General features: G+C 46.2%; 2 long non-coding RNA genes and 1 other non-coding gene across 5 annotated transcripts; all 3 read left to right on the top strand.

Moving 5' to 3' along the window:
* The first annotated feature begins 407 nt into the window (after window positions 1-407).
* On the top strand, window positions 408-9,204 carry LOC125408461 (uncharacterized). 3 transcript variants are annotated; one of them, XR_015003733.2, is made up of 4 exons: window positions 408-559; window positions 3,318-3,450; window positions 6,827-6,957; window positions 7,623-9,204. It is a non-coding gene; the product is annotated as an uncharacterized LOC125408461 (long non-coding RNA). The 3 variants fall into 3 exon arrangements; XR_007234468.3 differs by lacking the exon at window positions 408-559 and having other exon boundaries at window positions 3,238-3,450; XR_015003734.2 differs by lacking the exon at window positions 408-559 and having other exon boundaries at window positions 3,238-3,450; window positions 7,627-9,204.
* On the top strand, window positions 5,086-6,795 carry LOC148120822 (uncharacterized). The gene is made up of 2 exons (XR_015738777.1): window positions 5,086-5,775; window positions 6,225-6,795. It is a non-coding gene; the product is annotated as an uncharacterized LOC148120822 (long non-coding RNA).
* LOC125408595 (U6 spliceosomal RNA) lies at window positions 8,730-8,835 on the top strand. Its single transcript, XR_007234508.3, has one exon. It is a non-coding gene; the product is annotated as a U6 spliceosomal RNA (small nuclear RNA).
* Window positions 9,205-18,541: the final 9,337 nt, after the last annotated feature.

The following is an 18,541-nucleotide window of genomic DNA, read 5'->3' on the forward strand; positions in this document are numbered from 1 at the left end:
ACAAGTTCAAACATACATACACGCACATCCCAGCCCCCACTCACCTACAAGCACATGAGGAAAAAAACTGAATTCCAGGGTAGTGGCAAGAACAAAACCATGTTACAGGTTTTCTTCAAATCCTGGGGAGGATCTGGTTATCACTTTTTAGTGAATTTATTTGCACATTACTCCCCCCCCCCAATTTTTAAACGCTATCTTCCTTATGGAGAATAAATATTTTAAATCAATAGCTATGGAAAATCAATCACTGATGTGAGAATGAACATTTGTTAGCGACAGTACAGAAACGATAGCTTGTCAGTTTGCTACGTATTGTGTACTTTTATTAATTATTTATTTGGTTTCTAAACATGAGCAGATGGTAAAATAGCACAGAATCCGCACATGTAAAGTGGCTGGGGAGCAGGAAATCAGTGGAGATACTCCTGCTGGGGAAAGCACCGTCCAGTGTGTGGCTCGGAACAATCGGAACTTCGATCACAGGGCAGCATTCAGTTGTTTAGAACGGTATCGACGAGCAACCGTGAACAGGCCAGAGGCTTGTGGGCTGCACACGGTAAGGCGCTTGTGGTAAAAGTCTCTGAAACTCTGGTGTTTGGACTTGAAACCACGGAAGCCTTGGGCAGGCAGGTGCTTTATATAGCCTGGGATGGCTCTGTTGCCAAGCGTCTCCTTCACATCTGTTTCTTCGTTTCCATTCTCGGTGCTACCATCGGATTCCAGAGCCATCTGCTTTCTCCCACAGTCCGTGCATCATCTTTTTAATTACCCTCTCTTCCTCGGAGCACCCCCTTTCTGACTCCTTTGCACAGAGCTCTGGATTAATCTTCATAGAGTTCTAATTGTTCTCCGGACCCCTGAAATGAAGTCCAATCTCCTCTGCTAAGCAGGCAAAACCCTCCATGAATTCCAGCTTCAGTCCCTGTCTGGCCTGGGTGGTTTATGTCCTCTGAGGCCTGAGAGCAGAGACATCTATTTGCCTCCATGAAAACAAACAGCATTCTCCTGGCTCGGGCCACCCCTTCCCCTCTCCTGCATGCATCTGCTATTGCTGGACTTTTTTCCCTCCCCTTGATCCATTGTCCTTTGCTAAGGTGGTTTCCTGGGAGCTCCACACCCGGTTGAATCCCACATGGGAGACAGCCATGAACAAGGCTCTATGGCTAAGCATGTGACCTGAGCAAACCCTCACAACACCGGAGGAGATGGCATCTGTAGGAACCGGTTAAGTGGCCAGGGACCCTGTCCCCAAAGTCACACTGCCACTCCGTGGGGGTGTCCTCTCATGCTGCAGTGACCACTGAGGATGAGGTACAGATTCTGCTCTCTCCGCCCCTTCCTCTCCCTCCCCGCCCTGCTCTGTTTTGAAACAGGGTCTTATATGGCTCACACTTACCTCAGCCTTGCTATGAACACTATGTAGCCAAAGATAACCTTAAATGTCTTATCCCCCTGCCTCTACCTCCCGATGCTGGGATTTCAAGGCATACTCCACCATGTCCAGTTCAATGTGGTCCTGGGGATTGAAGCCAGGGTCTCACAGATGCCAGGCAAGCACTCTGCCAGCTGACAGCCATCCACAGCCCTCTTTTGCTTCCACCAGGAGTGCTACTACACTCCATCTGATTAAAAGCGCTTGGTGGCACCGGGCCTCAGAGCTGGACTTTTACCACCCAAGACACTCATGACCTTGAAGCTTTGTGGTATCAAAGCTACCCTGCCCTTCAGAGCCCGCCGACTGTCATAAACCTGTGAGGTCTGCTGGTAGAATGTCACACTCTTGGAGTTACACTCTGATCTCAGGCCGCCCAGACGGTCCCTCTGATTAGCTGTCTCTCCAGATGCTTTCAGAAACTTCAGTGAAGACAGAGCTCCCACTTTTAACTCTTCCCTGTCTTCTTCTCAGATACTTAAACACAGGCCTGGAGATCTAATGAAACAGTAGCCGAGGAATGGGTTCAGATTCCTCCCTCCTCTCGCTAGGGATCTAGGATGGAAGAGAGAAGTAGTTTCCATTGAACGCAGTTTTGATTCATTAGTGTATATGTCCTCCTTTTTAAGTGAGAAAATCCAGTTCATAAATCAGGCACGGAGGCACACACCTGTTGTGTTTACCAGTTTTATGTCAGCTAGACACAGCATTTGAAGAAGAGAGCTTCAATTGAGAAATTCCCTCCATAACAACGGGCTGTCAGTAAGCCTGTATGGTATTTTCTTAATTAGTAATTGTTGGGGGAGGGCCAAGCCCATTGTGGGTGGGGTTTCCCCTGGGGTTGATGGTCCTGGGTTCTATAGGGAAGCACACTGGCTGGGTGATGGTGGTGTACACCTTTAATCTCAGCACTTGGCAGGCAGAGATGGTAGATTTCTATGAGTTTATGGCCAACCTGGTCTACAGAGCAAATTCTAGGACAGTCAAGGTTATACAGAGAAACTCTGTCTTGAAAAACCAAAAAGAGCCGGGCCGTGGTGGTGCACGTCTTTAATCCCAGCACTCGGGAGGCAGAGGCAGGCGGATCTCTGTGAGTGGGAGGCCAGCATGGTCTACAGAATGAGTGCCAGGACAGGCTCCAAAGCTACAGAGAAACCCTGTCTCAAAAAACAAAACCAACCAAACAAACAAACAAAAAAAAAGAGAAAAAAAACAAACAAGCAGGTTGAACAGAGAGAACGGTGAGGAGCAAGTAGTGCTTGCTCCTTCATGAGCAAGAGAAGCAGTGCACCTTCATGGCTCCTTCAGCTCCGCCTCCAAGCTCCTGGAGGTCCCTAACCCTGTCCGGACTTTCTTTAATGATGAGCTGTGGTGTGGAAGTGGAAGCCAAATAAGCCCTCTCCTACCCAAGTTGCTTTTGCTCATGGTGCTTCATCACAGCAATGGAAATCCTAAGGAACCTGCCGATAATCCCAGCACTGGTGGATTATAAATTCCAGGTTGTCTTGGCTATATAGCAAGTTTGGGGCCAGCCTGGGATGCATGAGATCCTGTCTCCAAAAAAAAATAATAAATAAATAAAGTATCTGGCTTCCTTCCTAGGAAGGAACACGTGAGCACTGTGAAGGGTGTTTCCTCATTTGCTGGATTTTTGTGATACTCTCAGGGAGGACTTTGGATTGTCTTGACCCCTTTCCATAAACTGGCTTTCGAAAGAATATATTACATACAGACATTGTTGCAATAACTGAAGTGATATGGACTTATGAAAGTAAAACTAGAAGTCTGCAAGAGCGGGGGAACTTCCAAAGAAGCTCTTGTTTCCTCTTAACAGAAACAGACTGTAGCTGGGCCCTCTTCTCAGAGCCTGCCTTGACCACAGGTGTGAAAACTGGAGATATGGCTACTTGGGGACCAGAAGTGAACTGTCCACTAATGGTGGCAGAGCAGGCAAAGCCAGTGTCCTTGATGTCACCTTAGAGAAGGGAGCCAGCGGCAACCCTAGTTATCTCCAGGTATGTTTTGTATACATTAAGTATTTAACATATTTATATTTATGTGTTATTACATAGCCCAGGCTGACCTTAAATTCAATATGTAGTTCAGATTAGCCTCAAACTCCCAGCAATGCCTGACTTAGATAGTTGTGTGTGTGTGTATGTATGTATATATATATATATATATATATATATATATATATATATATATATAAGAGAGAGAGAGAGAGAGAGAGAGAGAGAGAGAGTTATTTTTTGATTGGTTACTTGGTTGTTTTTATTTTGGCTTTGGTTTTATGAGACAGGGTTTCTCTGTGTACTTTTGGTGCCTGTACTGGAACTAGCTCTTGTAGACCAGGCTGGCCTCGAACTCACAGAGATCCACCAAAGATCTGCCAGAGATCCGCCTTCCTCTGCCTCCTGAGTGCTGGGATTAAAGGCAAGCACTGCCACTGTCCAGCAGTTACTTGGTTTTTGAAGACAGAGTTCCTCTGTGTAGCCCTGGCTGTTCTGGTATTCAATCTGCAGACAAGGCTGGCCTTGGACTCAAAGTATCTGCTTGCCCCTGCCTGAGTGCTGAGGTTAAAGGTGTGTGCTGCCAGGTCCCGTTAATAGTCCTCCTACAGGTAGAAGTTGTAAAATAAAAACAGCTCAGCAGTGCCTAGAAGTTACCAACAACATCAGCCTTAGAACTTAGTCCTGCAATCAGAAATTCAGAGGGGGGAGAGCAAGAAGTTGGGCTTAAGGGAGCTGATCAGGTGGTTCTGGCACACAAGTTTGAGAACTGGCTTAAAATCAATAGCTATAGTTCGTATATTGAAGATTCCTCCAAAGGTTATGTGCAAAGGTCCCCATGGGAAAGATGTGGTCCCCGTGGGAAAGATGTGGTCCCTGTGGTAGTGGTACCTGAGAAGGAGCCCTGTGGGAAGTTTTTAGGTCGCTGAGAGACATAGTCTCTTTCCTCTCTTTCTCTCTCTCCCCCCCCCCCCCCCAGTCTGGTACTTGTATACTTCCTGGCTGTGAGGCTTGCTCAAGGCCCACAGCAATGTGCCAACTTGATCTTGGACTAGAATCTCCAAAACCATGATCCGAAACAAACCTCCTCATGAGATCCAGGTTGTCTGCATCCAGTATCTCATGTAAGAGTGACAGTAAGCTCACCACTACACCCATGTTTCTGGAACTTTGCTAGGCAGAGGCATCCTGGGGAGCTCGTGTTAGAATCCGGCTCAGTATGTGTACTGAAGAAGCGTGGTTATGTTGGGATTGGACCCCTCGCTGAGAAATGCCTTCAACTGCAGTGCACTGTCTTGCACAAGATCATGTCCTTCCTGGCTTACAATGAAGACCTGGTCACTAATAATAAACGTTGCTTCTAAGAGGTTGTGGTGTAATCGCTAAGATTTCTGACAGCAGAAGGCTGAGAGGGTAGCTCAGGTGTTAAGAGAGCTTCGCCTGGCATGTGCCGGGTTTGATTCTGAGTGCTTGGATGAACCCAGAATAGGTGAACTGGAGAGGCACTTAGAGTTTCAAGGGAAATTACATTTCTATAACAATTTGGGATTTGAATGGCTGCTTTCTCTGGCTTTCTTTTGAATTTAATTTAATTTAATTTTTTAATTGTGTGCGTGTGCGGTGTCCACAGGAGTGCCAATGCCTGCAGAGGCCAGAGGTGTTGCAATCCCGGGAGCAGAAGTCATACGCAGTTGTGAGCTGCCTGACATAGATGCTGGGAACTGAGCCTGGGCCTTCCAGAAGAGCAGGAAGTGCTCTTAGCCACTGAGCCTGCCGCGCAGCCCCTCCCTCTGGCTTTTGGTGCCATTGAAAAAGGAGAACTAACAATCATTAGTCACCTAAACAAGGTGAAGCAGCAAAAACAGACACTCCCTCGCCTGCAGCGGGCCAGAAGGCCTAGGAGCAGGACCTCATTCTCACACAGCGGATTTCCAAAGAAGGCCGCTCTCTAGCCAGTCAGCTCTGCTACACCAAGTTAGGACTCTGACCAGGCTAGGGACATCTGGATCACTGAACTCACAGTCCCCTGGGTCAATGCCCTTAAAGAAGGAGGCCACCCCTGTAAGCGTCAGCCATCTGTCCTTTCCTGAGGAGGGCTCTGCCTTGCTGGACAGTTCTTACTGTCTGTAAGACATCTCTTCTTGGGCTGCAAGATCAATAGCCAGGGTCAAGGCACGTGATATCCCAGGTGTCTCCACTGGACCTACTATAGGAGAAAGGTGCTAGAACCAAAGAGATTGGTGGACTTTTCTAGAGTGTTCCAGGACGAGCCAGTTGGAACAATCGGGACTTCATTCCTCAGTAAATGAGAGGGTGGGGCCTCACAAAGTAAGTTTCACAGCTGTTTGGAGGAGGAAGAGGGGACGGAATTGAGGGGAAGAGAAGACGGGTAGGCGAGGGTTTAGGGAAGAAGGGATTCCATTTGGAAATTGTCATAGCGGCCTAGAGATAGAAGAGCAAACTGATCCAGTGTTCATAGGGGTGGATCTCTTCGTCTTCATACGCTTTTTCTTCACTTTGTGTGTGTGTGTGTGTGTGTGTGTGTGTGTTGGGGGGGTGGTACATAGGCACATGTGTGTGTGTGTGTGAGTGTGTGTGTGTGTGTGTGTTGGGGGGTGGTACATAGGCACATGTGGGTATGTGTGCGCAGGAGCCCATGGAAGCCAGAAGGGGACATTTACCACTCACCCTTGAGAACAAGTCTGTTTCTCATTGAACATGAAGTGAGGCTGGCAACCAGTAAGCCAGAGGCCAGCGGTCCTTTCTCTTCCCTACAGTGTTGGAGTCAAAGATTCACAAGTGGTTGCAGTTCGCTTCCTTCCCAGTGTGGAGTCTGAACTCAGGTCCTCCTGCTTGCTCTCGCGCACTGAGCCATCTCACCAAGACCTAACGTTAAACAAGAAGAAAGAAAGAAAAAAGTCCGATAATGGTGGCTCACGCCTTTAATGCTAGCACTTGGGAGGCAGAGGCAGGAGGATCTCTGAGTTCCTTGCCAGCCTGGTCTATGGAGCTAGTTCCAGGACAGTCTGGGCTACACAGAGAAACCCCCGTCTCAAAAAACAAAAACAAAACAAACAAACAAAACCAAAGGAATAACAACAAAGAAGTTGTGAAGAGACACACGACAGATTAGAGGCGGACAAGGAGGCTCTGTGAATAAAGCCCTTCGACTCTAAGCCCAATGAACTCAGCTCAGCCCTCAGGACCCCTGTGATAGGAGGTGAACACTGACAGACTGTCCTCTGACCTGCACAGACGAGCACAAAATGAGTAACGATAAATAAATGTAATAAAAAAAATGCTAGCCACACTGCAAATTTAAAAAATAAAATATTTTGCAAAACAGTATGTTCTTTCTCCGAATTTTGCCATGATTTAGTTGGACTGCAACACCCCGTGATCCTCCATAGAGCACCTACGTGTCCAAGAACAGGAAGTTGCTCACTCCTGCTGTCTGCCCCTCCACGGCCATCACCACCGACCCTGTGTAAGAAACCATCCACATGGCGGGTGAGTAGCAAGCACAACGCTGCCATAATCCTCATGCTTACTCTGCTATATACAAAGAGAATCTGCTTTGATATTACACGTGCAATTTAAAGTATCACTGGCAAAGCTAAGCCCTAATGCTCACTTTACACTAACCTTTACCCTTTGTCGCTTAAGCATCTTTCTGGCTGTCTTATCAGCCTATAATGGAGCACTCATTTCCAACTCATCTCGCCTACTGTCTCAACTGTACGTCTAAGATTCCCGTGGAGACTATAGGATAGTCTTCATCACAATTTTATTTTTCTTTTTGTTTTTTTGAGACAGGGTTTCTCTGTATAGCTTTGGAGCCTGCCCTGGAACTCCCTCTGTAGATCAGGCTGGTCTTGAACTCAGAGCTCCACCTGCCTCTGTTTCTCAAGTGCTGGGATTAAAGGTGTGCATCACCACCGCCCGGCTCTTCATCATACTTTGTTTCTGTTCTGACCTGCGTGGGGTGTTCTGCCTCAGGTGGTAGCTGCTCTCCTTATGTTAAGACAGTGTCTCATTTTTGTAGTCCAGGCTGGCCTCGAACGCACCAACTTCCTGTCTCAGCCTCCCAAATGTTGGGACTGTAAACGGCCATCACACAGAGCTTAATTTCTGCTTCCTATTCTTTCTTCCCTTCCTCACATCTGATGGGGTAGCTAGCTTCTTCTGTTATCTCCTGGTCTCACCGCACAGGAGTGCACAGGAGACAGCTTCCGAGTACAGACAGACACTGGGAGCGGCATCCACCTATCCCGGACTCCGATCAAGTCAATACACTGGTGATCAGTACCTGCCTTTCAGACTCAAGCCATGAAGCCCCATTTTACCAGAGATGTTTCAAATGGCCCAGCATCTCTGGCAGAATAAATGCTATCTATAAACCAAAATCCAATGTTTAAGCTCCAAATAGGATTTCAAAATGAAATTGTATGTTATAGCTTTAAAAATCACAATTCACTGAAAAGGGAGCAAAAGGGGACAAGCTGAGGTTTAGATTTGATAAAAGGAAGAACATTAAAAAATATAGATCATGTGCTGGACAGGTTATTGGAGATTGCCTTCCTCGAAAAATCTTTAAAAATAGAATCCACAGGGCTGGGGCTGTAGCTCAGCTGTGGGAGCTGCCTGTGCAAGGACCTGGTTTGATCCCCAGTGCCGGGGGAAAGCGAATGGGATGTGGTCATTCATCTTGAATGGTTTTGATACAGACCAGCTTGGAAGCAATAGGAGAAGCCAGTACACTTCTGGAGCCCCTCTGCTGTCCCTTGCCTCTCCCACTGCCTGCATCCCAAGGCATCAGGGGTGTCAGAGCTGGTGGGGAGCCATGACAGTGACATGTGGGGTTATTTTGCCCCAGGAATGGAGAAAAATGACCGCTGCACTCTGTCAAACCAACTGAGCAGTTCATGAGAGCAGGTGACATAAGACAATCCTTTGGTTCTTTCTAGAATCCTGATGAATCAGTCGACTTGTTCTTGAAAAAAACTAAGATAATTAACCCCACCCCTAAAGGAGACTGTGATTCCGATCTGAGGATGATTCTGACCAGAGACAGCAAAGATTTATCTTTCTTTTTCATCCTATGGTGTGTCCAACTCATAGTCAAAGTCTGAAACATAGCAGTTTCCAGGAGTGAACCACCTTGGGGATCTATAGGAGGCACATCCTGGCACAAATGTCACGGTTTACACCAGTATTGCAGAAACGGACCTGGCTCCACTCCTCCCCAGTTCGATTTCTTCATTAAAAAAGTATTTATTTTAGTGCTTGCTTTGGCAGCATGTATCCTAAAATTGGAGTGATACAGAGAAGATTAGCATGGCCCCGCACAAGGATGACATGCAAATTCGTAAAGTGTTCAATATTTTTATAGATGGAAGTAGCAACAATTAATGTAAAAAGAGGCTATGAGTTTAGTAGACAGCAAGGAGGGGTATATGGGAGGGCTTGGAGGGAGGAAAGGGAGTGGGAAATGATGTAAGTAGATTTCAGTCTCAAAAAATAAAAGACTAAAATAGAGTTCTCTCTCTCTCTCTCTCTCTCTCTCTCTCTCTCTCTCTCTGTGTGTGTGTGTGTGTAGTACGTGTGGGTGCAATCACTTACTAAGGCCACAAGGGGGTACTGGATCTCTTGGAGTTGGAGTTAACAGGCATTGCGATCCTCCTGTTGTAGGTGCCAGCACCTGAACTCTGGTTCTCTGATGGAGCAGTGAACACTCTTGACTGCTAAGACATCATTACAGCCTCTCAACTTTTTTTTATAAAAATATATTTTAAAAATTTCTCTGTGTGTGTGTGTGTGTGTGTGTGTGTGTGTGTGCGCGCGCGCACACACATGTGTACTCACTTGTGTGAGTATGGACACGTGTGTGCGACAGCATATTTCTGGAGACCAGAGACAACCCAGGATGCTAGTCCCCAGTTTCCACCTTGTCTGAGATGGGGTCCCTTTGCTGTTGTTCTACTGCATACGCCAAGCTACCTGTCCCTCAGATTTCCAGGGGCTCTCTGGTTTCCACATCCCACCTGTAGAAGCCCTAAGATTATAGACACTTGTTGCTACGGCATCTGACTATCACTAATGTTCTACGGAGTCACGCTCAGAGCTCACGCTTTCTTAACAAGCATGTTTATGCACTGAACCATCTACCTGGCCCTGTTTGTTTGTTTGTTTTTAAGAATAATTTAATTTTATGTGCCTTGGTGTGAGGGTATTAGATTCCCTGGAACTTAGTTACAGACAGGTGTGAGCTGCCATGTGGGTGCTGGGAATGTTTGAACCCGGGTCCTTGGGAAAGGCAGCCTGTGCTCTTAACTGCTGAGCCATCTCTCCAGCCCCCTGTTTATTCAATTTTTGTGTGTGTGTGCCATCTAGTCACTTTAGAATTCCCATGGCTTTTTCTTCTGACACCTAGGGACTGATGCTACAGTGTCAGAGTGAGGTAGACAGTGCCCCACCCTTTCTACCGGTCCTCATTGGCATCTCCTGATTCCTCGTCATTGTTCAGATAGTGTTGTCTGCGTTTTCAGACTGGAGTGTCCTGTTACAGCCTCTTTCTACCTTAATGTTCTACACTTCCTGAGCTGGACAGAACCAGGTGGGGTGCCCAAGTCCCTTCCCTCAGTCTGAGTTACTCGGAGATGTTTGGAAAGCCTTTTATTTCTCCACATAACACACCAGCGCCAAGAGGATGCTTCAGGGCTACCTCTGTTCTCCCTGTGGTCTCCCAACCTAGGTAGTCTGGGTAAGAAGCTTGGGTTCTTGAACCCCCAGGGGCTCTCTTTGGGTCTGCAACACGGATCTCTCTACTCTTAGATTTCTCGTAGTTTTGACGACTACTGTCTAAGCTTCTTAGCTCGTGGTTCTTCATTCCTCTGGTCCAAGGACGCATTATCCAGCTCAGGGGACACATAGATCTTGCAAAAAGATCATGCTCTGAGAGTGCCAGTGTTCTGATTTCTTGTATCCCAAAAGCCTTTCTCTGCTATAGCAACCATTGCCCAGGTACTGAGTCTCATTGAGAGTACAGCTTTTTGTGAGGGTACAAAGGATGTACCAGGAATGACAAACATACTTGGAACCTAGCACTTCTATACTGAGGCCGAAGGAATCCAGTTGAGAGGCAATGAGAACAGGGAAATGTCAAAATCAGCAAGAGGTGGAGCCTTCTGGGGCACAGGAAGCCTTAGCCCCTTCCCCAGGTTCAGGGCAATTTCTCTCTCTCTCTCTCTTTCCCTTTCTTTCTCCCCTTTTTCTTTCCTTTCTTTCCTTCTTCCTTCCTTCCCTTCCTTCTTTCTTTTCTTTTTTGAGACAGGGTCTCATTATGTAGCTCTGGCTGTCCTGGAACTCACTAGGAAACCAGGCTGCACTTTATTTTCTTTTTAATAAGTAACTTTTATTTTTCTAAAGAATTTGAAATCAAGGCAATGAAGCAAATGGTGCTACTTGGGACAAAAGTACACCTTGCACACTTAGGTCAGACTTAGTTCACATAGATTAAAGCCTCTAAATTGTATTTAGCACAGTTCATATGTTTTATGTTAAAAATAGTGAATTCTTAGCTGGGCATGGTGGCACAGGCTTTTAATTCCAGCAATCGTGAGGCAGAGACCAGCCTGGACTAGAGAGTGAGTTCCAGGATAGCCGGGCTATATAGAGAGATCCTGTCTTCTCACCCCAACCCCCATGCCACACACACAAAAAAAGTGAATTCTAACTTATTCTAATTCCACTTTCTATTTCTACGAACGTAACTGGCCTCCAGTTTTCACTACAGCTAAATGGACGACCTTATTTACAGGTTATTCTGAGCAAATTAGACTTTTTTCCAAAGCATCAAAACCATCAAGAGATCTAACCCATATACCAGTTTAAAATTATAACCTCAAACAATTGCTATGTCTGAAGCTTCATGGTTCTCCCGCTGGATTTTATTTTATTTTAATTTTTTTTATGTGACATATTGGGATGGTTTTCTTTCCAGTTTCACGTCTTCCTGTGCTCGTGGATGGGTGTCTTCCTCAGGGTCAGTCAGCTGTGGTTCTGTCCCTGCAAACCCTTCAGGGGATCGGCAGAGCCGCTCCTCGGCTGTCTGCGGAGGAGGCTTTCAGTGGGAGAGCCATGGCTTCCCACTTAGCCTGAGATTGGAAAACTGGGAAGAAAACGCAGAAATAAATGAATCTCCCCTACCTTGGAAAGTAGTTCTTTAACAGATTGTGTTAGCGCTTGGAGTCACTGCTTTAACTACTAAAATTGATTAAATTAGCAGTTCTGTGTTTTGCCAAGATTTTTTTTATAGGCTCTTGCCTTCGTTCTCAACAAATTAAAACCTGGCTCCCAGGGGCGTGTAGACTGCAGACATCTCCTCCTGTCGCTGGGTGCTGATGGAGCAAGCTTTTGACAGTTTTTGAAAAGAGAGATTTAATTCTTGATTACCACTCCTCGTGTGTCTTGTACCAGGACTGCAGTATGGGTGTGTGGGAGGAAAACTGATATAACATGGAAAAGTTTAATAAATATTTGTAATATGGAATCTCTACATCATTGCCTCAGGGAAGCTGAGTGTACCGAATGGAGAGCTAGATGTCTGTAACGTGCTAATGAATTAAATAAACATATTTTATAAGTAGTGAACCCAGTGCAAACTGGAAGAAAATACAACTCTAAAATTAGTTTATCTATCTTGTGTGTGCGTGTGCACGCATTTCACAACACATGCATGGAGGTAGATGATCACATCTCTTCCGTGGAGGGTCCTGGGCATTGAACCTGAATTGTCAGTCTTGGTGGCAAGCACCTTCACTGGCTGAGCTGTCTCACCAAGCACGAGGCATTTTTTTTTTTTTTTGAGACTAAGTCTCATTGTGCAGCCCTACTGGCCTTGAATTTAAAGCAATTCTCCTGCCTCCACATCCCGAGTGCTGGGGGTAAAGGTGTGTACACTACAACACCTGGTTCCCAAAATGTCTCAGATTCAGGTTTATTTTGTCATAAAGTCTAACTGCAAGCAATCATATTCACTGTTCAAAATCTAAAATCAAAATCTAACTCTAAAATCTAGGGAAAATGTAATATTCAACTTACTAAGGCGAAAGGAACTGGCAGAATGACGAGGCTTGCGGAATAACACAGTCCCAAATTTCAGCTCCAATGAGAGGCGCATTTTCACTAAACCCTGAACTCACATCAGCTCCCAAAGTATGCGCCTCTTCCTCGTGTTATAATTAGAAGTGAAAATAGGGCACAACCATATATACTCACTATATGTATATTTTTAGAATGATCCCAGTGCTGTTAAAAAGTGTATAAATAAAGCCCCACAGGGGATGCGGTGAGATATCTTTTTTGGATGATATCTGTAAACGTGATCTTTAAGATTTCTTATTTTTGACAGTTTAAAGCTTTTCTGTCACGAATGCCCATGTCTTTTACTTAGTGAGATGAATTGGAAACTCTGCCCTGAAGAGGAGGTCTGTACTGGCCCCGCATTTGGTAAGCATTGTCTCGAGGCTATGCTGATTGGAAGGTGGCGTGAGCGAGAACGAGAGAACGAAGCACTTGCCACTCAATGCGCTCCACGTGGTGCGATCAGGAAGCCGGTATCAGAGCGAGGATCAAACACGCTTTGGTCTTCAAAGTAGTCCAGACCCCGAAAAGTCATAATTTCTGTTAACCTTCCTCCCTCTGTGACTAGATTGCTTTGCCTTTGAAGTGCCCACTGCAAAGGCCCAGGTGTGGGACCGCTCAGATCTTCTGAGGCTGACAAGCGCTTCCCTTCGCGGAGTGACTTTACAGACTGATTTCAATGCGGGACTGTCAGGGCCGGCGGGGGCAGGAAAATGTAAGGTGCTAAAATAAGATAGAACAATCCGGCTAGAAGGCCGTGGAGCCGCTCCTTGATTGCTGAGGTCTCTGCAAGATTTTTCTCTATGGACAGGGTGAATCCTGCTGATGAGGAGGGAGATGGAAATCAGGGCAGCCGATGAAGAGGATCAGCGATTGACTGAACGCACCGGTCACAGTTTCCTGGAGTACTTTGTGGGTACATCCCCAGTCAGTCCTCATCTTCTGCTTTTGATGCGGCTGTTGGTTTCGTCAAAACGTTTTGTCCAAGACTCTTTTTAAAAGGCTGTGAATTTGCCTGACTTACCTTCATATTGGAATAAAAGAGAAAACTGTCAGGCGGGAAATCATAAATCCTGGAGGCCATTGCCAAGGCAAGCAGATTCTGGGATTAGCAACTTTAAAGTGGGTCTTGGTGTGTTTATTAGCACTTTGAGCCTCATTCTGGCTCAGCTCTGCACCATTAGACGTACTCCAGCCAGGAGTGATGTGTGCAATCCCAGTTCAGGCTTAAGCAGGAGAGCTGGGAGTTTAAGGCCAGTCCAGCAATAGAATGAGACCCTTATCCTCAAAGAGAAAAAAGAAAGAAGAAAAAGAGAGGGTTAGGAAGAGGAGGGAGAGGGGAAAGAAAAGGAGAGCGTTAGGAAGAGGAGGGGAAGAATGGAGAGGGGGAGGAGTGGGAAAAGGAGGAAGAAGGGGAGGGGAAGAAAGAGGGAACAGAGCACCCCTTTAATCAACTCACACTGGGAGCCTGAAGCTATGCCCAGGGCCTTAGCTCTAAGACTTTTAAATTTTTTATAAATGAGTGGTTATATAGGCGAATATCCAAACATCATTTCCGTGATTCTCTGTCAGAGAAGAGACCTTAAATAATCATTTGCAATATTAAATGAAAGAAAGATCCAGGATCTACAGAAGGTTTAGAGCCGATCTCGAGTGCTCAGGGCGAAGTGAGCCTTGATGGCCACGTGTTGCACAGGACTGTCCTCCGACACAAACAAATGCCATCTTGGGGCCTCACCTGAACATCCGGCTGCTCACTACAGCCTGTGGTGGGCTCCTCTGCCCTAACTGCACGTGGCCTTGGGGAGGGACCAGAATGTATAGGCTGGGGAGGACTAGGGGTGTGTGCGGGTCCCTCTGTGGGCCTATGAGACAGACACCACCCTGCTGGGTAAAGACTTTTTGGTGTGACCTTTGGCCGGGAGTACCTATGCTCCTGTAGGAAACCCCTTTCTATATTCTCTTATTAAGCCCCCCAAACTCAATGGTTCCCCAGAGTCGACTTTGGTGAAATCATGCCTCGGTTTGTCTCAGAGGAGGGGGAGTTATTGTCTCTCCCTGGGCAGGTGCTGTAGAAACAACACCCTACCTAAAAGGACGCAGATCTGAGACAGCCCTACACCCCCCACCCCGCAAAAAGTCTTCCAAATGTGCCAGCATTTTTGTATTGTCAGATTCTCCAAGCCAAAACGAGGTGATCAGGGCAGCAAGAAGAGAGAGGCTGGGTTAAACACTGGCTGAAGTAGAAGATTCCTGGGAAACACGGGACAAGGCAACAGCAGGAATGGCCGATCTGACAGGGCAGGGCCGGGCAAAGCCTCCCTGTAAGCAAACACAGATAAATAAACAGGCCCAGGCAGCAGCGGGTATGACAGGGAGCAGTAGGGGGAGAGATGGGTGAGCAAGTGAAGAATTGATGCCCCCACCCCCACCTCGAAAATGGAACATACCAATGTCTACGTTCTGGGGTTGTCGAGAGGATTAATATACTTCTGGAGGAAGAAGTCAGGAGCAAGCAAGCAGCCATGACTACAGGGAAAGAAAGGGCACAAGTGCAGGCGGCAAGCAGGACAGAGGCCCAGGAGCCTCAGTGTGGCTCTTCCTGTGCCCAGACCTTCCAACCAGTGTTTCTTCTCATGCTTGAACTGCAGGACCTCGGGGACTGGAGTACTGCCGGCCCTGCAGGTCCATTCCGCAGAGATCAGACCTCATCGCTGCCGTGGAGGTAAGAATCTACACAGCAAAGGCCATCGATGGTGATTGGCTCCCCTCTGTTGAACACTGTCTTTGGAGAACAACCTTGTAGACAAACGGTCATCTCACACTGATCATAGACTCCCATAGTCAAAGGAACCGTAAGAACGTAGGTTTGGGATCCCTTTCGTTTTCATTGCGTGCTTGTGTGCATATTTCCCTCTTCAAGCATGAGATATGGGCAGATGTAGTTAGCACGTTTCTGGACAGGAGGCAGAGAAGATGGCTTCGGACTCAGAGATCCTCCTGCCTCTGCCTCCTGAGTGCTGGGAGTAAAGGTGTGCACCACCACACCCAGCCAGAGATGAGTCTGCATTTGCATTGGAACCTCTTCCTATTGACAACTTTGGCCTAGTGATACCACATGATTTTATTTTTTGATACAGAGTCTGACTGTATGAGACTATGGATACTGGAGGATATTCTTGAGCTTCTGATCCTCCTGTCTCTACTGGGATTACAGGTGTGTAATCCATGCCATGCTCCGTTCATGCAATGCTGCACAGAACCAGGGCTTTATGCATGGCAGACAAGAACTCTACCAACTGACTACAAATCCATTCCAGAGCACTGATTTGTTTCTGTAGCCCAGGCTGACTTCAGACCCAGGCTTCTCCTGCCTCACCCTCCTGAACACTGCGATTCCAGGAGTGTATCACCATGTCTGGCTACATCAATGATTTTACCAACCTTGCACATCATCAAAACTCCTACATTTCTTGCCTTCATGCTGCCATTGAACCTTGAATCTTGAACCCATGCAGGTGAGTTTTGGATCTGTGAGGCTCTTCTCTTTATCCTTGTTAGACTCTGTCTTCCACATGACCAACATTTCAAATGATTCACATGGACGCCTCCTGCATCTTCTGAGATCACAAAACTTTTACAGCAAGCTATTGACAAGTTAGTTCCCTCGGCTCTGGGATGGCAATGATCACCACTGATTTAATAACAGTTTTCAGAAAAAGAAAAAAGAAAAACCATTACATTACCTAAATAAATCACCCATAAGAGGCATTGTGATTTCAGAAGTACTATTATATTAAAAAAATATTATTAGAGTTAAGGAACTATAAATGCTGGTTGGTGACATTAGCATTCAGAAAGATTTTACCAACCTAGAATAATTATATATATCTGAGCCAGGGCCAGGAACATATCTCTACTAAAAGTAATTTTATTTATTTAGTCATTCCTTTCTTTATTCATGTGTCTATGAACATCTGCTATGCCAGAGGTGCATCAAGCAATGATGGCTGAGATATGGACTCTGTCTTCTGGAACTTATGTTTTTCATAAACTACCAAGTTGACTTCACACACTATAAATTCAACATCCTGTTTAAATGCTTTCTTAAGAGTTTCTCATTTATCCTCGGCCATCTTAAATCCTGACAGAAATTCTTATCTTCTGGTGTAGGAGATCCTTCTGTGTATGTGTTGCTTTCTTTAATGAAATAAAGAAACTGCCTTAGACTGTTGATAGGGCAGAACTTAGGTAGGCGGGGAAGACAGAACTGAATGTCTTCTTCGGGGAAGAAGAAAGCAGAGTCAGAAAGACGCCATGGAGCCGCCAGAAACAGATGCTGGGAATTTCACCCAGAAACTAGAGCTAATGGGCCAAGCAGTGTTTTTAATGAATATGGTTTCTGTGTGATTATTTCAGGGCTGGGCAGCCAGGAACAAACGAGTGGCTCCCTCCTCCTACAATCTTCCATGCTGGTTAGTGGGGTTTTTTGTTTGTTGTTTTGTGTGTTTTTTGTCAGCTGATTGGCCTGTGGGTAAGTCTGTGGGAGCATTTCCTTGAGTAATAGTTGGTGTGGGAGGGGCTCAGCCCACTGTGAGTGGTGTCTCCCTGGGCAGGTGGTCCTGGTGTGTGTGTGTGGGTAGATGGGGGAGGGTGTATAAAAACTAACTGGACTTGAGTTGGAGAGCAAGTCAGCAAGCAGAGCTCCCCCAGGGCCTCTGTTTCAGTTCCTGTCTTGAGTTCCTGCCCTGGCTTTTCTCACTGACAGACTATAACCTGTAAGCTAAAAATAGACCCTTTCTTTTTTCTAGTTAATTTTGGTTAGGGTTTATCCCAGCAATAGAGACATCTAGATAGGACAACTTCTAGTTGGTGTCCTGATTGTCAGGCATGACTTTGAGAATGTGGGCTTAACAAACTCAGTTTTCAGCCCATCTCCTTGCCGGGACTTGGCTTTCTAAATAAACCACAAAACAAATGTGTATGCTCAGTTGTAATACCCAAGCTTCCTTCTGGTTAAAAAAAAATGTGTAAGGAGACAGAGATAGATGGATGAATGGGTGGCTTAGTGGGTGGATGAACAGATAGAGAGATGACAGATACTATTGGTCTGAGATAAAAGAGAAATTAGTTACGCATTTTCCAGAAAAAATAAAGCTATATATTGGTACTGTACAGTAGTGGTGCACGCTTTTAATCCTAACACTTGGGAGGCAGAGGCAGGCGGATCTCTGTGAGTTCGTGGCTAACCTGGTCTACAGAGCAAGTTCCAGGACAGGCTCCAAAGCTACAGGAAAACCCTGTCTCAGAAAAAAAAAAAAAAAAGGAAAACTATATATTGGTAAGCAGAGAAAAGTGCATGCTTAGGGAGGAGCCAGCATGGGGCAACAGAGTCTCCACACAGTTTCTTACATCGTTAAGCAGAAGGGTTGAAGTCTAACATTCCTCAGTTTTCTAAACACAGGATTTTCCTAAATTCCTGGACTTACTTATATCTTTCTGTTATTGAAATATCATCCACAAACCATACAGTCCTCTCATTGACAGTGTCCAACTCACGGGCATTTAGTCTGTGCGTTTCTACACCTGGCTGTGTTAGTGTGTCCGTGCGTTTCTACACCTGGCTGTGTTAGTGTGTCCGTGCGTTTCTACACCTGGCTGTGTTAGTGTGTCCGTGCGTTTCTACACCTGACTGTTAGTGTGCCCGTGCGTTTCTACACATGGCTGTGTTAGTGTGTCCGTGCGTTGCTACACCTGACTGTGTTAGTGTGTCCGTGCATTTCTACACCTGGCTGGGTTTTGGCCTTCGTGTCTCCTGAGAGAAACAGCTCACAGGAGGATGGGAGAGGATGTCTTTCCAAGTCATTCTGCCATGACCTCCTTCCTCCAGTTAGGCGCCAGCTCCCGATAGCCCATTCAGATGAACCCATTGACAAGTTAGTGCCCTCAT

This window comes from Myodes glareolus, chromosome 9 (genome assembly GCF_982192425.1).
Source record: "Myodes glareolus chromosome 9, mMyoGla1.1, whole genome shotgun sequence".
NCBI lineage: Eukaryota > Metazoa > Chordata > Mammalia > Rodentia > Cricetidae > Myodes > Myodes glareolus.